General features: G+C 50.1%; 1 long non-coding RNA gene across 1 annotated transcript; it reads left to right on the top strand.

Moving 5' to 3' along the window:
• The first annotated feature begins 1185 nt into the window (after positions 1–1185).
• On the top strand, positions 1186–18886 carry LOC138845473 (uncharacterized). Its single transcript, XR_011382759.1, has 3 exons — positions 1186–3754; positions 3919–14333; positions 14414–18886. It is a non-coding gene; the product is annotated as an uncharacterized lncRNA (long non-coding RNA).
• The last annotated feature ends 1698 nt before the right edge of the window (positions 18887–20584 follow it).

Raw genomic sequence — 20584 nt, 5'->3', positions numbered from 1 at the left:
TCCAGTGTCAGTGGGGACTGGCTGTCTCCCAGCTGCCATAACCGAAGCCCTTCCGAATCCGAACTTGACCATCTCAGCCTCCTCACTGTTCCTCCCCGGTCTCCCCCGCCTCAGGGAGGGCTCTACCGTGCTCCCACTCCCAGCCCCTACATTTTTTATTTATTTATTAAAGATTTATTTCATTTATTTGAAAGACAGAGTCACAGAGAGAGGTAGAGACAGAGAGAGAAGTCTTCCCTCTGCTGGTTGACTCCCCAGATGGCCGCAACGGCCAGAGCTGTACCGATCTGAAGTCAGGAGCCAGGAGCTTCCTCTGGGTCTCCCACACAGGTGCAGGGGCCCAAGGATTTGGGCCATCTTCTGCTGCTTTCCCAGGCCATAGCAGAGAGCTGGATCAGAAGAGGAGCAGTCGGGACTTGAATCGGCGCCCATATGGGATGCCGGCGCTTCAGGCCAGGGCTTTAACCTGCTGCACCACAGCACCGGCCTCCCAACCCCTACATTTTAAAAACAGAGGGCTGTTCCCCCTTCTCCTTCATGTGCTTTCTGCATCCGGTGATGGGCAACATCGACAAGTCTATCTGCAAAGTGCGTCTTGGCTCTGCCTGCTGCATCTCCACCCGCATCCCAACGGCTGGTGTTCCTCCTCAGATGACAGCAGTGCCCATCGCACTTTTCTCCTGGCTTCCCCTCTGCTTCCCTCCAATGTCTTTGCCAAGCTATGGCTGGAATCATAGTTTTACTATGAAAATTCCATCTATCGCCCCATTCCTAGGCTTCAAGTGCTGTAACAGTGAGACGGTCTCCCGAGTTAACCCTGGTGCAACTCAGGATTTTTTTTACTTTTGGAAGGAGCAAAAGTGAACCCATACAACCACTGTTTTTCACTTTCAGGTCAGTGTTCCATAAACTACATGGGCTAGTCAACATTTTATTTTTAAAAACCCATTATAAAATGCTTTTCTTTTATTTGACATGCAGAGTTTGACAGTGAGAGAGAGACAGAGAGAAAGGTCTTCCTTCTGTTGGTTCACCCTCCAAATGGTTGCTACGGCCGGTGCGCTGTGCTGATCCAAAGCCAGGAGCCAGGTGCTTCCTCCTGGTCTCCCATGCAGGTGCAGGCACCCAAGCACTTGGGCCATCCTCCACTGCCTTCCCGGGCCACAGCAGGGAGCTTGACTGGAAGAGGAGCAACCAGGACTAGAACCCGGCGCCCATATGGGATGCCGGCGCTGCAGGCGGAGGATTAACCAAGTGAGCCACGGCGCCGGCCCCAGTGCTTTTTCTTCTTTTAAAATACGCTTTGTGTTAGATGATTTTGGCCAACTCGCAGTTGCAGAACGTAAGCGTTCTGAATACGCGACAGGCTCTAAGCTAAGCTACGGTGAGCAGGTTCAGCCTCTGAAGTCACAGAGGTTTAACCTCTAGTCCTAAGTAATTGCATGAAGCAAGAGGACACTTAACCAAGGTGTTTAGGAGGTGGGTCTAGTGGGACGTCCTTAGGTCACTGGTGGTGTGTCCTCGGAGGGTCACTCTCACAAGCGGGTTGTTATAAACGCCTGACTTGGGCCCAGCCTCTCCCTCTGCTTTCTGGCTTACCACATGAGCTTCCCTGGGTCATTGCCACCTGCAGCCCTCAACAGAGGTCACACCAATGGGGCTGCCAGTCTTGGAACAGAACTTCCAAAAATAATGTTAACTGCCTTGGGTACTGCACGGTGGTCATGAAGATCTAACAGCATACGGGTGGGCTGATATGGACAGCACCACTGTAAGTTACAGGGAATCTGCATTTCAAACAAAGCTCATCCCCTTGGCCGTGACCTAGCAGCCCTGCACGGTCTGGCCACAGCCCGCACCCCCACTGCTGTCTGGGTCCAGTCCCCCAGCCCCTTCCTCTGAGAGGCCCCGTTCTCAGTCCTGAGCTTTCAACTCAGGGCCCCCTTCCTGGCCCTCCCCTCACCCTTCAGGCCTCAGTTCCAATATGGCCTCTTCCGAGGGGCCTCTGGCCATCCCGGTTACCAGATAAAACACGGGACAACCAGTCCGATTTGAATTTCAGATAAACATGTATTTTTTTTTAAAGATTGTATCTGTGTATTTGAGAGGCAGAGTTACAGACAGAGGAAGAGACGAGAGAAAGGTCTTCTGTCTGCTGGTTCACTCCTCAGATGCCTGCAATAGCCAGAGCTGGGCCAATCTGAAGCCAGGAGCCAGGTCCTTCATCTGGGTCTCCCATGTGGCTGCAGGGGTCCAAGCATTTGGACCATTTTCCACTGCTTTCCCAGGCCATGGAAGAGAGCTGGATCAGAAGAGGAGCAGCCAGGACAGGAACCAGCGCCCATACGGGATGCCGGCACCACAGGTGGAGGCTCAACCTTCTAGGCCACAACACCCGCCCCAAGCATGTATTTTTAGGATATCCAAGTCCCAAATATTTCATAGTGCACACTTACTCCCAAAATGTATTCATCGTTTACCTGAAACTCAAATGTAACTGGGTATCTTGCATTTTTACTTGCTAAGCACCCAAGGGGTTCCCCAAATGATTGCAGCCACATCGCTGTTTCCTTCATTCATCTGCCACGATGCAAAAGCATATGAGGAGTCTTCAAAAAGTTCACGGAAAACACACATTATGAAAAACCTACACGGATCCCAAACTGCTGTTGCACCAAAATGAACTTATCTTTTTAAAAATATTTATTTTATATAATTATTTGAAAAGCAGAGTGTCAAAGAGGGAGGGAGCGAGACAGGGAGAGGGAGAGAGAATCTTCCATTTCCTGGTTTACTCCCCAAATGCTTGCAACACCCCAGGCTGGGTCAGACCAGGAGCCAGGAATTCCATCACATCTCCCACATGTGTGGCAGGTGCCCAAGTACTTGGGTCATCTTCTGCTGTCTTGCCAGGTGCATTAGCAGGACTCTAGGTCAGAAGCAGAGCAGCCAGGACTCACACCAGCGCTCCTATGGGGTGCCAGCATCACAGGTGGCAGCTTAACCCACCGCAGAACAATGCCAGCGCCATCAATGTAGCTTTTAATTCTATCTGTTCACAACCTTTTTACAGTCCACTCACTTATGATTGCATTTGCTATTTTATTCTGCATCCCCACCTAGACTCTAAGCTCCTTAATGGGCAGCACCTAGGTTTATTTTACTGATTAGTCTAAACTCAGTATTTATCATAAGACTCAATAAGTGCCTAGCACATAATGAGCGTTCAATAAACGAACACATTTTATTGTAGCTAAAGAGCTAGCCTCCTTGTCACTTTCAACTTCTTCCCAGGTGATGTGGCAAGTTTTCACCTCACTGAAAACACACTTCACGGACCAAAGCAGTAGAGTGTGCAATCATAATCCATTTAGCTTACCAATTGCACGTTAATGTGAGTACGCTCAGCAGATGGTGCGCTGAAGAGACCAGGTGTGAGTCATGTTAATGCTACCCTTGACATCTTTCCGAATGAGAAAACCACTGGAAGGAAAATCAAAGAGGAGGACAGCGAGGGTGGAGAGATGCGTGCAGAGATAGCGCGGGACAGGAAAGTTCAGGTCAGCGGTTCAACACGAGAGAGAAGTAAACAGAAGTAAACACTGCCGCCAGCCGAACAGAAACACAGAGAACTTCAGGGCCAACGAAGATCAAGAGAGCAGCGTACAACGCCCAGCCAAAGCCAAGATCACAGAGAGGCTGGGGGAGCCAAGGTTGATAAGAAAAGCCAAAGCCCAAGCAGGAACCCAACCCGGTAAGTGGCGGATTTTCCCAGGCGAAGGGGAGGGAGCAGAGGAGGACGCCAAGAGAGGCGATGACTGGAGGCGAGAGCTGTGCTGGCAGCATCCGATGAGCTTGCTGGGTTATCACGGGGAGGTGAGCACAGGTGTTCAGGTGTTCAACGCATCAATTTTCCAGGAGTGGCTGTCACCCCAATAACAAAGAACTTGCTAAATTCCTGGCCTCTTTCACTCCGGCTTTCAAGACAGCGCCAAAACTGTCTCTCATCGAGACAGTGACAGCACGGAATTTACGCACCAGGGACCTAGAGGTTTGTGCTTGAAATGTTATTATTATTCTCTGATGGATGTGGGGTTGTTTCTGTGGTCGAGAGACGGATTTGCTGTAACCCAGGCAGGGTGTAGCTAATGCGCGTTTATAACCACCTGTCTCCAGGAAAGAATTTGCCGGAAATCCCCTGGAAAGGAAAAAAGGTTCCCTGCAAAACGTGGAACAACCTTGCCGGCCTCGCCCCCCATCCCTCCCAGCAAAATGTGGAACAACCCTGCCGCCCCTCCCCCGCCCGGCGGCTCAGCACAATCCAACCTCCTGAGGTCCCTGCCTTTGACGAGGCTTCTAGGGTTACTTGATTTCACTGAGCAGTGACCAACAAAAATGTGGGGGCACCCAGAAAAGATTCGCTCACTTTAAGAGTGATTTTTCGGGGCCGGCGCTGTGGCGCAGGGGGTTAATGCCCTGGCCTGAAGCACCAGCATCCCATATGGGTGCCGGTTCAAGTCCCGGCTGCTCCTCTTCCGATCCAGTCTCTGTTGTGGCCTGGGAAAGCAGTAGAAGATGGCCCAAGTCCTTGGGCCCCTGCACCCACATGGGAGACCTGGAGGAGGCTCCTGGCTCCTGATCGGCACAGCTCTGGCCATTACGGCCATCTGGGGGAGTGAACCATCGGATGGAAGACCTCTCTCTCTCTCTCTCTCTCTGCCTCTCCTCTCTCTGTGTGGCTCTAACTTTCAAATAAATAATTTTTTTTAAAAAAAGTGATTTTTCAAAGGAGGGCACTTCCTTGGAAGGCAGGGACACGGGGATTACCCCAGGACACCCACCTAAAACCCCAAGATGAAGCCAAGAACGACTCTGAGTAATACGTGCAAATACCAGGGGCAGCCCACGGGAGGACGGTGGGGCTGTGGAATGGGAGGAGAGCACCCACGCCCTCCTTGTAGCAGGCACACCGGGAGCATCCACCTCACCTGGAACAGCGACCGTGGGCTGGGCTCTCCTCCTCTCCTAAAGCTGCCCTCCTGAGTTCGCTCCAGACGTTTTTAATCTCTCTCCACCCCACCGGAAGCACTGGGGGAAGATTCGTGGGGCTCTTTTGGCCCCAGAGGCTTTGCATGTGCTTGTCCATCTCCTTTTTTGTTTTTTTGTTTGTTTGTTTGTTTGTTTGTTTTTTGTTTTTTTGCCTTAGAGCAATTTTGGACAATTCAAATTATATACATGAGTGAAAATGCATTTGAGAAAAAGGAACTCTTACATTAATGATAAAAAGCGTCTTGAGTGACCCAATGCAGTTTGCTGAGACCCAAAGGTGCTAACTTTGTTACTACAGGCTGGATGGGTCAGGGTTCTCCAAGGACACAGAACCAACGAGAGGGCTTCAAACAGTTCTCGGAAAATGGAATTAAAAGATAAGCTCATTTTGGTGCAAAAAACCCACAACCCATGCATAGACTTTTCATGATGTGCATTTCCACGAACTTTATGAAGAGTCCTTCATATATATATATATAGAGAGAGAGAGAGAGAGAACGAGAGAGAGAGAGAGAGAGAAAGGGGTTTATTATAAGGGAGTGGTTTCCCTGATCATGGAGGCTGAGGACCAGAGTCTGCAAGCTGGGGCCCAGGAGATCCCATGGCGTGGTTCCAGGCCGAGCGTGAAGGCTGCAGAACCAGGAGGGCGGAGGGGGCGGCGCAGGTGGGCAGGCAGGTGGAGTGCCCTCCTGCTGGGCCGTTTGGGTTGAGGGTTGAGTGAGGCCCGCCCAGGCGATGGAGGGTGATCTGCTCTTCTCCGTCTGCTGATTCAAATGGACTTCCAGGTCCACCTGGAGTAACATCTACTCAAGATGCGGACACGCAGAGAGCCGGGCAAGTTCTCACTAACGCGGCCACCATCAGCAGCAGGGAGAGGTCACGTGTTCTTCAGCCACTGCTGCATAGATTTCCCATATCTCCAGTTTCACCTGAATTTTCACTAAAATTGCTCATTTATTAAAGTTATTAAAAAACTTTGTTTAAGGCTGGCACCGAGGCTCACTTGGCTAATCCTCCGCCTGCGGCGCCAGCACACCGGGTTCTAGTCCCTTTCTGGGTGCTGGATTCTGTCCCCCTTCCAGGCCAGCTCTCTGCTGTGGTCCGGGAGTGCAGTGGAGGATGGCCCAAGTGCTTGGGCCCTGCACCCCATGGGAGACCAGGAGAAGCACCTGGCTCCTGGCTTCGGATCAGCGCGGTGCACCCGCCACGGCGGCCACTGAGGGGTGAACCAACGGTAAAGGAAGACCTTTCTCTCTCTCTCTCTCTCTCACTGTCCACTCTGCCTGTCAAAAACAAACAAACAAACAAAAAACCCTTCGTTTAAAATAATAAAGAGAAGGCTGTTGACGGCTGCAGCCCCGCTGTCTCCCCAGCTCAGCGGCCGGTGCCACCCTCAAGGGGCTACACCGCCACGTGAGACCGGATACACCTGTCCTGTTTTGCACGTTCTCTTCAACAGTTGTAACCCCTCCCCACCCCACCTGCTGACTGCAGCATGCCCCCGCACCCCACGCTGTTTGGGGGTCTCTGCAGCTGACGATCGCTCTAGAGCGCACGCACCAGCTGCCTTGCTCACCTCCCGCTCAGACAGACGGCCCCGCCTCCTTTCCTCCCACACTTGCCTCAGAGTTTCTTCCGCAGACACACAGCTTCAGCATCGAGTTCCCGATCGCCACTCTCACCCCACCTCTGGGGTCCCATCTTCACCACTAGCTGGCCAACGCACATCTGAGACGATTCGTGGTGGAAATGGGGCTCTGAACTTCTCCCCCATCTTGCTCCCGGCCTGGACTCCCCCTACCTAGCAGAAGTCCAACTCTACGTGGTTGCTTTCATGAAAATGAGGTGAGATGGTCCTGCGCCCCGCTCCTTTCGGTCTGTTGGAACCAGATTTCTGAGAGAGTGAGAGGTGTGGAGGGGGACAGCAGATGAGGACACAGAGCAGGAGAACTGGTCTACCTTCCGAATAAGTGGGAGCTGGCCCTCCTGTCACATACAGACACAAAACAACAGGCTTCCTCTCAGATGGGGCGAGTTGCCAAGCCAGCCGAGGCTTGATGCTTCAGCCCGAGCTTGCTCCATCTTCTACGGGTACTGAAGACCTGGATTTTAAATGTTGGTGATGGCCTCAAAGCACTTTCGTGTTCTGCATGGGCCAAATACCACCTCTGTGAGGGCCTGATGTGGCCCACGTGCTGCTACCTTGCAACCCCTTGTGGGTGTTGTGTGTGTTTGGGGCACTTGGTTGGCACTTGCGACACAGACTTGGATTCCTCCTTCTCAGTTTCCAGGGCACTGCTGTCCCTGTGCCCGGCCCCCGTTTTGGTATTCCTTAATTACATGAGTGACTCCCTTCTAGCCTCGTTCCCCACTCCCGCTGCCCCTCCAGTGCACTGGGCCCTTCTCTTTAGGAGCAGTCCTGTAAGGTGCAGGCTGCTGTTTTGCATACAAATGGTGCTAATTTACATGCATGGTGTGGCTCCCTAGATGTTGGTCTGTTTCTTTCTTGGGGGGTGGGGGCACAGGGCTATACATTTTCAAGTCCTTCTTGCTGTGCCTTGGCCTAGCCTGTGACTACCCCTGCTGCAAAGCACTCACGGTCCGCCCAGGCCAGGCGTGGCCTGCCCACTCGCTCCAGTTCTTTCCAGGTCCACGATGAACAAACAGTGCAGCGAGGAACACGAGACCACGAGAGGCAGGACTGCCGGGCCCTGCGGTACACGCAGCCTGCCGCCCGGCCTGCACAGCAGCAGGGTCAGAAGGTGCCTATTTCTACAACCCCGCAACACGAGGCATTGCCCAGCTGCCGCGTCCTCACAGCCTGCTGCAAAGTGTGATTTCATTGCTTTATGGACCCAATGATACTTCCAAGATTGACACAAGGAACTCACGAAAGACAAAACCTCATTGTGTCCACGCTCAGAGCCGAAAGTAGGCAATTCTCCCCGCCTACTACACACAAGAGGCAGGTGCAGAACCTCTCTGGTTGAAAACGAGAGCTTAGAGACCTACCCCTGCAGCAGGGAGGGAAGAGGACGGCGGCTTCTTCTCCGGGTATGACCCGTTCACCCTAGTATCCTCATCTCCGTCCGGAATACGCTTCTGGACTGGGAACCAGAAGACACACCAGTGGGGGCTTTGTCAGCATCACTGGCGCCCCATAACAATAGCCATAGGCTGTAGGGTCAACCGTTCCAGCCGCCTTTTTATGAAGGAAAAAGTCACCATCCCAGTTCGAGATGACACAGAGAATGAGTGACCAGGACGCCCGGCTGGGTCGGAACCTGATGGCTGTCGCCTGTCACCGTGGGTGCTCCCGGCAGATGCAATCCTCCAGCACTTAGGTACTTAAAAAATGTCCCCCCTAGAGCGGCAGGGAGCGATTATCACGAATGATAAGTGAATTTGTCGGCATTAGCACAGCACAGGCACTCCCCCTCATCTGCACGGAGACGGAGACGCGCCTGCAGCACCGGCTGCCCGCGCCCAGGACGGCTGCTGGCTGGGTGCTGGCTTGTGCTTTCCCTTTGGACATCGCAACAATATTATGTGTAATTTAATATTTACTAAAATGTTGAAAATCCCTTTAATGGAATACATTCGCTGAAGAACGTCATAGGTTTAAGTAGCCTTCCGAGTCACTGATTTCTTTAAGAGGATCCAGCTGTAACTTGCCTTGAGCGTTGCAGGCATTCTTTAGGGGAGCTGATGGCTTTTTTGGTTTTGTTTTTTGTCAGTCTAGTTGAAAATGATCCTCAACCGTTCTATTTATCAGCGGGGAGAACTTGTTTAAACACATTCACAGTGCTGCTCCTGTTTTTATTGAATCTAACTAATCCTTCGATGTCCCTCGTTAAGATGGTTTAAATATAAACACAATCAAATTTGTTCTATGTGAGCTGATAAAGCCCTACAGTAATACAAAGTGGACCAAAATAGCACTCCCAGAATGCATTAGAAATGCAGTGCTATTTATGGTTAAGGCAGGATGATAACACCTGAGATCAAAAGAAGAGTGAGGCAGGACCCTGTTCACCATCAGAACTAATTAAATTCACTCAGAATCCTCGGCTGCGCGTTCCTCTGGACAGGGGACCCCCCCCCCCCCACACACACTTCACAGGCCCGGGGCTCGGGAACAAGCCGGGCTCTCTGTTGGGCAAATGTCCGTCGGCTGACTGTGCCACTGCAGGGGCCACAACAAACAACACCTCTTTCTTTCCAACCTGAGAGACACAGGACTGGCCGACCATGGACAGAAAGTCCTGGCCTTCTGCAAGATGACACTAAGCCAGGAGACAGGACCGCACGCTGCTGCCTGCACTGTACACCAGGTGGAACCGGCTCTCTCCAGTAGGGGCCGCTGGGGCCAACTCAACATCCCCTAGCCATGCCGGGCCTGCCCCGGAGCCCACTGAGTGACGGAGACTTCCAGAAGCCAGGCATCCTGAGGACGGCTGGCTGCCTCCACGCCATGGACGCTCAGATCCCCGTCCCAAACCAGCCAGGCAGCAGGGAGACACCAAGTGTACCCACGCTTTTCCTTGTTGGAGCTGAAAGGAAACCGATGGCTCTTTGCGGAAACAGAAAGCCATGAAAACCCAGGTTTAGTAACGTGGGGGGAGCGTGCATTCAGACGTACGTGTTGCACTATTCTACGTGGGCTTCTCTGGGGCGACATTCTTGCGACAACCAGAGTAAGGCGAGAGGCAAGTCTCTCTCCAAGTAACGTGAACGTTCATTCTATGGCTTAGACCCATGTTTGCAATCTGCCTTAGATGCACATTAAGCCATGTTGTTGTCAAAGCAGTCACTTGATCATACTTTTACTCTCACGATGGCATTTCCCTTCTGTTCGCCACCATGACTTGGTGTCCCCTTTCTGGGACCTGTTGCTGTGGAGACAGCGATCCCACCCTTGGGCAACTATTTAACTCAGAAAACTGTTCGTTAATGACCTTAATTGGCTGGAAAGAGAAATCCTTGTTAGTGTGTGCCTCCTATTCTGTTTTGGGTTTCAGAATTTCCGGATGTGTGACAAATATTAAACAAACGATCACTTTGATTCGGGGATTCAGGCTCAGATCAAAGGTACCATCATCAAACACTTAGCAAGAGGTGATGAAACCAGGCCCGGCTCTGTAGCGCAGAATGCAGACACACAGGCACGGGCGTCCAGGCGCGTTCGCGGAGGGGCTCGGCTGAGATTTAGATCAATGGGGAAGACACCTCGGTGCTGATGCACTGCAGGTGTCCCCCCACGCGCCAGGCTTTGATTTCCACACAGTTCTTTGATATTATCCTAGCCTTGGGTTCAGATCCAGTTAGATTGCTCAAAATGAAAACTACGAGAATTCTGAAAAACACACAAACCTCCTCTCAATGTTTAAAAGGCATTTTCTAAAAAATACTGAGACAGAATGCAAAACCCCGGGCCCCCATATTTTATAATTAGGGAGGCTCTGGAGATCACCAAACCTACCAGCTCCCCACCCTACTCCCTGATATTACACCAGAAAGACACAGAAGCAAGCGAATTAATAACCTGATCAAATTATAAAGCTCATCGGTGAATCGGGGCTGTAACTCTTTCTGGCCCTGATCTCTCTCTAGTAATCTCTGCTTTTCAGACATTGGAAATTTGGGGGAAAATAACCAGGGGTCCAGAGAAGACGATAGTGTGAATGCTACCTGGTTATCAGCATGTGTGTCTCATACCAACTGGTGGAAGTACCGACTACAGCCTGCCGTCCGTTGCAGACCCGTTCCAGCCCAGAGCGTGGCTGCCCCTTGGTTCACACAAAGTCCCAGTGTTTGGCAGCTTTCATTCTTCTCGGTGTTTTTTTTTAAGCTGTAGTCGCCAGAAGATTCCAATTTCAATGGACGGACCACAGGTCCAGGCTGGGACATCCAGGTAGGAGTCGATTTCTGAATTTATACTTCCTTGCTTGAGTGGACCCAGAACCTAAACCATTCCACTGGCTTCAACAGTTGAGGGTTTGTTTGGGGAGCTGATGGAGGGTGCTGGGGTTCAGTGGAGTGACGGGGAAGGTTTGGTATCAACTTTCGGAGTGAAAATGAACGAGTGAAAGCAAGGGTGAGGAGGGCCCCCGAGGAACAGGGCAACAGCACCGCTCCCTGGCCTGAGATGAAGTCAGACTCCGGGGAGGCAGAGAGAGGATCCCACCACAGCCGCCGTGGCACCCGGATTGGAATCTTTGTCTGGAAAGGTAGCGGCAGTCTCAGCCAGGCCCTGTGAAAAGGCCATCAGCAATCCCTTGTCAGCTCACACTGGACACCTGGGCACGCACAGGCCCCGTCCTGGGGGAAGGAGGGCAGGAAAGGCCAAGGACGCGACAAGACACTCCTGACAGCCCCAGAGGGGGAAAAGGCACAGACCTGCCTCAAGAGGCCCAGGAAGCCTCTGCCAGGTGGCACCACCTCGGCTTAATGAGACAAAGGCTGGGGGGCGGGCAGAGACACCTGGGGAGCCAAGGCGGGGAGGGCTGGGGGCAAAGGTTGAGAAAAACAAGCCGCCGGGACCAGTGAGGGAGCACGCCCCCGGGGACACAACACGGTGCAAAGAGGCAGGTCAGCAGGCTCCCAGGAAGCGGATCTGGGGAGGCTGGGGGGGGGGACCTCACCTGGCTAAGGAGGGACACAGCCACAGCAGGAGGGTGGCGGGGGCACATGGGCTTTCCCTGGAAAGTCGTTTTCCTCTTTTTCAAACAATTTGGCTATAAAGCATGTTTCCTGGCAAATGATTTTGTGAAAGCCAAACCAGGTTTTTCCCCTCTCCATGCCTTCACTTTTAAAATATCAAACACACAGAAGAGCCAAAAATACACCCCAGACCCGTATACCCTTCACCTAGACTCACAAATTACCACTTTGCTCGGCTCCTCTTCGCTTTGTACCTTTTTCCTGATTATTTGAATATAAATTGTAAACATCAAAACACTTCACTGTGAAACATTTTAACATGCCATTCCCAAGAATAAGGCTATTCTATTCCATAACCATCAAGGTACCTAGGAAAATTAGCATCAATTCCATCATTCATATTCAGTTTTCTCAATTGCTCCCCAAATGTTCCTTTCTAATCCAGAGTCTAACAATATTGTATAATGCGTTAATCCCTGTAGTCTGTTTTAATTTGAAACAATGCCTTGTGTACTGTTTGTTTTCCAGCACATTGATGTTTGTGAAGACAACTGGCTGGAATGTACCATTTCCTTGTGATTAAATACGGTCTCTGGCAAGAATGCTCACCTACCTACCAGAAAAGTCCTCATGAGAGTGGAATTAAGTCTGTTTCTTTACAATTCACAGGTGGACGCCATGGTCCTGCCCCACCCCACTCCCCAAGATTGACAAGGCACTGTGGTCACAACCAGATCATTAAAAGTTATTATGGACTGAACCCTGAGTTTGATGCTAAGTAAAATTGCAGGCAAAGAAAACAACCTGCTAAGGAAACCGAATTCTAGATCATAGCTAGAATCGGTACAGGACATTTAAAATTGCTGGGCTGGATTCTCCGGGGCATCAGGAGAAACCCTGGCACTCACGACAGGCACTGCCTACCAGGGGAGGGGCCTCGGTTTTCACGCAGAGCCTGGCTCCGGTGGGCCGGGCCCCACGGGTTCTGGATGCCAGATGTGCGCGTGGGAAGACCGACAGTCGTGAAAGCAGAGAAGCTGCCTCCCCGTCCTGACCAGATGGTGAACCACCCACCCCTGCAGGGCAGCGGCTCACTGCAGGCTACATACATATTATTTTCCAAATACAGACCCAAAATTATATACAGAGAGAGCTGTAAAGTCTAAAGCCAGTTACCAATTAATCAAGCAGTCCCGAAGCTGACCGAAAGATGTCTCTTACCGATCCTCAACATGGCGCGTGCATCGGATGGAAAATTAAACCAGATCTAAGGAGTCTGTGACAACATCGTCTCTCTCCTGCGCGAATCCCTAATCATTTTCTTCAGCAATCAGCCTCACCTGGTCTGCCAGGAATGTTCCAGAAAATACACGCACTCAGGTTCATAGTTTACTATACAAATGACTAGAGCACTCACCATAGACTCCTGTTGCCTTTCCCTCCCGCTATACGAATGTACCGGGTATCTGGACACAGGTCATGATGTTTACCAAGAATTATTGACTAGTTGCTTGTTTTCCTGTTTTTTGTTGTTGCTGTTACCAACGATACAGCAAATATGAGTCTGTGTTCACGTTCCAGGACCTTGGTAAGACAAACCTCTGGAGTAAACCTGCTGGAGCGCACGGGGTGTGCACGTAAGGTATTAACAGACACCCTGTTAGCAAAATGGCACTCTGAAGAGCGGGTCTCCCTGTGCACTGCAAATGATGCTCTGAGACCGCCCACGTCTCTTCCTTCTGGCAGGGCTGTGTGTGAACACAGCCGAGCGGGAACGGCAGCATCTCCTTTGCTGTTTTCTGATTTGCAAATGTTGATGAGGCTCCTTGGGTTTCCCCTGTCTTTTGGTCTGTGTTTGCCGAATGCTGTGTCTCTTACGGCTCTACGAGCTCTGCTGAACACTCTTCCCTGCGTTGCCATCTGCCTTTGACTTTTTGTATTTTTTTTTTAAACTGTTGTGTTGTTAAATACGTTTTTTTTATCCTGTATAGAAGTGGGGTTTTGTGGCCGGTGCCGTGGCTCACTAGGCTAATCCTCCACCTGCGGCGCCAGCACCCCGGATTCTAGTCCCAGTTGGGGTGCCGGATTCTGTCCTGGTTGCTCCTCTTCCAGTCCAGCTCTCTGCTGTGGCCAGGGAGTGCAGTGGAGGATGGCCCAAGTGCTTGGGCCCTGCACCCCATGGGAGACCAGGAGAAGCACCTGGCTCCTGGCTTTGGATCGGCACAGTGCGCCGGCCATGGCGGCCATTTGTGGGGTGAACCAACAGAAGGAAGACCTTCTCTCTGTCTCTCTCTCTCTCACTGTCTAACTCTGCCTGTCAGAAAAAGAAAGAAAAGAAGTGGGGTTTTGTGACTTCTCTGTCCTGAGACTGTTAGGCAACAAAACTGGACAAGAACTCCAGGTTTTATCTGCCACTCAGCATATTCTAAAATGTGATCCCTCTAGAATCTCCTTTGGGGTCAGGGCAGAGGGAGGGATCTGAGTTTACAGACGGCATTCAGCTGTCGTGAGCCGTCTTTTCTCACTGATCTCCTGTTTTTCAGGTTTTCAATATAACTGTTTCATGTGGCAAAGGTAGTTATTCCCAAGGAAAAGACTACGTGAGGCATCGTTAGCTCTGTGTATGGAAGAGTCAGTTAGTGTTGTTCAACTCAGAGACACCAGAAAATACCCATCTCATATACAGCTCTAATCCATTCAGCTACCCCGTTTTTTTTTTTTTTTCCCAAACCAAAGATCCTGTGTATATGTTGATGAAAATTTCTTAAATTTACTTTCATTTCTAAATGATGTGGTTGTGATTCCGAGTAGAGAATGATATTGCGTTCTCTGCATTGTGAAAAAGAATCACTATAGTCAATTTACATTACTTAAATTATTCAAGAAGTGCCTCTGTAGTGAAGGTAGTTCACTGTTCTATCAATCTTGCTTAGAAATATATCCCAGGTTTCAACAACATTTTTTTGTGAACTCTGCTCAGGGGTTACCTGGGAGAGTCAGGGACAGACTGCATGTAAGTTCTCTGTTAGGTTTCTGGGCCATCATGGCTAACTCGTTGTCCAGGATCATCACTGGGGAGGCGACCTGTGGATCCCTCCCCACAAGGTCAGCCTCAAGTTTCATCCGCCTTTGCTGATATTATTAAACCAAGAGTACTTAGCTGGTCTGAGTGCATCTTAGAAGATTCAAAAGCAAGGACTTCACCGACCCTGGGCAGGCATCACTAATTGATCACGGCGCCACTTCTTTGTCCATCTTGTTTAACTCTGAATCACTAGTGTTGAGAGCAGTGCTTTGCACAGAGCAGGTTTCCATATGTGCTTGCTGAGTGGAAGGACGGAAGGATACATGCTGGATTGACGGAGGCTGGGTGGGGGGCCCGAATGAAGCCACACCCACTTCCACAGGCAGCAACTGCTGACTGAGTCACTAAGACCCGATGAAGTCTACATACTACTACTACGCCACTGCACTCAGGTCTTACCCTAGATTCATTCTTCCTGACTTCTCAGTGGAAAACACATACATTAAATAAAGCAGAAAAGTCAGGAAAGTCTGTCTTGCTTTAGGTTCTCATCAAAACCATATATAAATATGTACGCTGAGAGGGAGAGAAAAAGAGAACAGGCTCTCATCCACTGGTTCACTCCCCACAGATCCACAGCAGCCATGGGCCAAAGCTGGAGACAGGAACACAAACCAGGGCTCCCATACGGGATTCAACTCCTTGAGCCACCACCACTGCCTCCCAGGGTCTGCGTGAGCAGGAAGCTGGGGTCAGAGTCAGAGCCAAATACTGAACCCAGGGACTCTGATAAGGGACGGGGGCATCGTAACAGGCATTCGTAACCGCTAAGCCAAAGCCCCACTCCCTGCCCCCGATATATACATTTTTGCATCATGATAGAATTAATAGAACGCTTGATGTGTAGGTTCTCTACTACTCCTGAACACAAGTGGGCCAACACACTCCCTCTTTCAATTAGGGACCCCTCAAGGCTTCCTTCTTATTAATCACAAATATGAGTCAAATTACAAGGGGAACCCCTCCCTTCATCAAGGACAATGGAAACATGTTTCACAGTAACTGTGGCTGCGATATTTTATAGTGCAGGTAATTAAAATCTCAGCACGCTGCCATCCAAATCACATACAACCAAAGGGCAGAACCTCCTTTCGCAGTGTCACAGACCCAGCCCTTTTGCTAGCGTGCATCTGCGGGGGCCTCCACGTGGCGTGTGACCCAAAGCAGGAAGCAGGCAAAGGTAAGCAGAGGATCCCTTCCGGCCAGGGCACAGACGAGCACACAAGTAGCTCCTGGAGGTCAGGACGAGCCCTCGCTCCGAACAGGAGTGGAGGCGCTGACGAAGCCTGCTTATCGAACTGTGGCAGACCACCTGTGGATGGAAAAGAGTATTCCTTCCCGCTGGATCCCAGCTCACTTTGGCAAGGTTTCCGCAGCGTTCATTTGTCCCCTAGACTCAGCTCCCACCGCCTGCTCAAATCCCTGGTTTTATTCATTGAAGAGGAGGGTCCCTCTTACGATGACATCGGTGTTTTAACGGATTTCCGGAACAATTCCATGGATTGTAAGACAACTCGACAGATACTGAGTGCCAACAATTTAGCAGGCACTACCTTAGCCGTCTGTGCTGGGCCTACAATGACCACAGGCTTAAAACTCTTCTCTAAGAACTCTGGGTATGTTTATAAAATAACTATTAGACCCAGAAATGGGAACAAACCAAGGCACAAGGAGAGTCTGCAGAGATTAGACAGGCACTCTGTGTACAGTGGGAAAAGCAGGACTGGCAGCAAAAGCCAGACCAAAACGACGTGCTCAGAGGGTACCCCGTCCCACGACCAACTGGAGGTGATGGACAAACACAGGCGGAACTAAACATGATTATATAAATGAGTCAGGACACGGGGAAGTGCGGACATGAGCCTACTAAAGGCAGGAGCAGACGGCGTCATTTAGTCACTCTGGAAAGCCAATGCAAACTCAAAGGCAACTCAGCCCGTTCAGGGCTCCACTTGCTCAGCAAACAGAAAGAGCGAGGCACACGGACAACTGAAGGGCATTTACAAACCCACCGGCCCTCGGTGGGGGTCAGGAGAACGGACAGTCTGCAGACAGTTTAGGTGCATAAGAATAAACAGTGGCAGAGCCTGTAATAAGGCTGGAAGAGTGAGGATCAGACAACAGGTTGAGATAATACACTACTCTCTTAACGTAATACGCATCTGGGACAGCCAAGCAGACACTGCAATATGGGTGGAACACTGCTGTCGTTTTTGGACGGGTTTGCACAAGGAGATGTGCTTTGAGGGATGCCCGTGGGGTGGGGTCACTCTGCTATTATTGTGAGAGCATAAGTAGCAGGCACTAAAGAATTTTAATGGGATTTTAATTCCAAGGGGGTCTGCTGTGGAAGCTCCCGGCGAAGGAGTGAGTACTACAAGTGGCAGACACCGCCTGGGTGCGCGGGAAGCAATGCTGTGCCATGCAAACACCATTCTGGCACATTCTTCCAGGAGGCATCATTACAAGCCACAGCTCATCCAATGGGGTAACCTCAAAGTAACCAGCCTACCAGGTGTAGGGCAGGGCTCCCCAGAACCACTCACAGCTGGAAGGCAGCTGGGTCTACACACAGCCAAGTGAGTGACTTAGGAAATTGCAATTTTCCACCTTTCACAACATTCGTTGCTGCTCAACAAATCCAGAGGAAAGAAAGAAAAACACAACTTCAGTACCCTTCAAGGCCATGCACACCGTTCACCATATCCAAGGCTACAAATGACACCCAGGGCTCCCCCAAACACCTGCCTTCCAGGATGACCCAGGCACCCAAGCTGTCCCCAGGTCACAGCCTCCCTCCTTGGCCTGCTTTACAAAAGCAAATAATAGTTCCCACACACCTGCTACTCCTCTGCCCTGGCTTCTCCCCCTTAATGAAGAGCGCTTGGAAGCACAATTCTAATTAGCATTAATTCCCATTTTATCTAAAATCTTCTCACTTGAAGTGAAAATGACATCTTAATGCCTTCTCAGCACAGCAACTTGACCAGAATAAGGCACCTTCATTTTTGGAAAGACTGACTGCTCCAGTTCAGACATTTTTTCCCTAAATTAAAATCCATGGGCTGTCTCCATCTCAACTCTTCCTGAATATTTCATGTGTTTTGAGCTTTATTTGCTGTATGTATCTTCACAGCGTGCATGTTATTCAAATATTCCTAACAGATGGTCTCAAGTGCCACATATTCTATAGCATTAAGTGAATAGCTTGGTAAACAAATGAGTCAAAGATTAAAATATTTTACAACTTATAAATCATGAAAGATGTTCAATCACAGTATATTAGTAAAAAAAACCCTTTAAGTGTAAACATAAAAACATTAAATGCTGCTACCTTATCAGTCAACTGTTTGTAACACATCAATTTTTATTTAAAAGAGGGGTTTTTCCCATATGGGCTCCGGTATTCTACCCTAAGCTCATCTGAGGGCGACAAGTGTCCCAGAGAGCCAGGCCTACTGTTTCTTCTCCTGCCACCTCCCATGGCCTTCTCTGCCGTTGCCTCCTTTATTAAGCCCTTCCTTCCTAATAGGAAAGGAAAGGAAACTCACAGGCCAAGTTTGCTACTCTTTTATCTTTAGGCAAAATTTCCAAGTTTCAAACTACACGTTCGAAGTAAGAATTCCAAATTAGTTGTGCTTTTAATGACCTGTGTGCCATAGCTCCGCCCCTAAATTGCTTTCACTGAGAGCATGTGCGATGACAACACCATCAAGAAGAAAACACGGCCCCTTCCCCAGTGTTCAGACGTCCCTGAACCCATCTCAAATAGCTAATGTTCCAGACACTTCACTCATGATTAAAAACTAACGAAATACTCTCCCCTGCTGGATGCTCCTACACTATCTTTAAATTATGTCACTTAATCTAATCTACAGCCTTTCTCTGACCATTTAGTGTTCTTAATGTCTGATGTAAGAACTTACAAGATTTTACAATTTCACCTGGGGCTGGTGTTGTGGTGTAGCAGGTAAAGCTGCCACCTGCGATGCCTGCATACCATAAGGGTGTCAGTTCGAGTCCCAGCTGATCCACTTCCAAACCAGCTCCCTGCTAATGTGCCTGGGAAAGCTGCAGAGGATGGCCCAGGTACTTGAGCCCCTGCCACCTACATGGGAGACCTGGAAGAAGCTCCTGGCTCCAGGCTTTGGTGGGCCCCAGCCCTGGCCATTGCAGCCATCTGTGGAGTGAACCAGTGGATGGAAGACCTTCTTCTCTCACTTTCAAATAGGTAAATCTCTTTTTAAAGGTTTATTTAATGTTTTTAAAGTCAAAGTTAGAGACAGAGATCTTCTATATGCTGGTTTATTTCCCAAATGGCTGCCAACAGCCAGGCCTGGGCCAGGTCAAAGCCAGGAGCCAGGAGCTTCATCTGGGCCTCCCACATGGGTTCAGGGGCCCAAGCACCTGGGCCATCTTCTGCTGCTTTAGCAGGCATATTAGTAGGTTGCTGGATCGGAAGTGGAGCAGCTGGGACTCAAACCAGCACTCATACAGGATGCCTGTGTGGCAGGCAGCAGCTAACTCACCAGGCCACAATGCTGGTCTCATAAATAAATCTTACAAAAAATTAAAAAAAAAAAAAACCCTCACTTGTTTCTCTAGAAATGAGATCTTGACCCTGTTCTGATGACAAAAGGAACATGAGTTTTCCATGAACAGGTGATTTGACAAAATGATTACTGCCATGGCAGAAAAACAAAATCAAAAAACACGGGTCAAGTAAAACTTCTCACGGGAATCACAACTGGGCTTCCTTTGGTATCTCAAGGTCCATCACACAACCTCGGGCACACGCTCACGACTTCTTTCTAGCACATTCCTTGTGGGGCTGCTCTCTACTTCCGTTCCTACTCTCTAAGTGTCTTCTAGCACAGGGAAGGCTTCCTCAGGGCCGGGAAAGTTGCCCTTCTTAACCCAACTTGGCAAAGCCACGTCCCAACAGACTGAGGGACATCCTGGTAGCTCTACATTAGCGCCCAGGGTATATTCCCCTCCTTCGCAATCACCAGATCAAATCTTACTGCACAAACAAAAACATGGATCAATAAGCAACAGCAGTTAGCACGAAGCTACTCTGCAGAAGGCACTGTGTGTATCTCAGGAACATTCAACCTGGATGAACTTTCATATTTGAAATTTTTCTTTAAAATACATTCTTTTCTTAAAAAAAAAACTGAACAAAAAGAAAACATGTCTAAACGGCTTCCATATTGGCAAGGAGGCTTACAATAAGCCAACAAAAGAGAGGATTCTTTATACTACACCAAGCTGAAGGAACAAAGTAGTTGGGGGAGGAGCAGTCTTTATCTCGATGGTTCTAAAATGTGGATCTGCTTTAGAACCACCTGGGAGGCCTGTTTGGCCCTAGTGGCCCAGGTCTGGGGATCCAAAATCTTAGCAACTCCCAGCGGCACTGACGGTTGCAGCTCTGCAGACAAAACTTCAAGAGCCAGCCATCTAGACCATCCTCCTCTCCTGAACTGGCTGTGCGAGAAAGGACGGGAGAGAGTTAAGTGGCTGGCGGATAAAACCGAACTAGGGAATCAACGGCCATTGTATTTTAATGAAAATATGTATTCTGCCGGCGCCGCGGCTCAATAGGCTAATCCTCCGCCTTGCAGCGCCGGCACACCGGGTTCTAGTCCCGGTCGGGGCGCCGGATTCTGTCCCGGTTGCCCCTCTTCCAGGCCAGCTCTCTGCTGTGGCCAGGGAGTGCAGTGGAGGATGGCCCAAGTGCTTGGGCCCTGCACACCATGGGAGACCAGGAAAAGCACCTGGATCCTG

The sequence above is a fragment of the Oryctolagus cuniculus genome, chromosome 15 (assembly GCF_964237555.1).
Source record: "Oryctolagus cuniculus chromosome 15, mOryCun1.1, whole genome shotgun sequence".
Classification (NCBI taxonomy): Eukaryota; Metazoa; Chordata; class Mammalia; order Lagomorpha; family Leporidae; genus Oryctolagus; species Oryctolagus cuniculus.
Note: the sequence above shows the minus strand (reverse complement) of the source record. Positions and strands in the feature narration are given on the sequence as shown.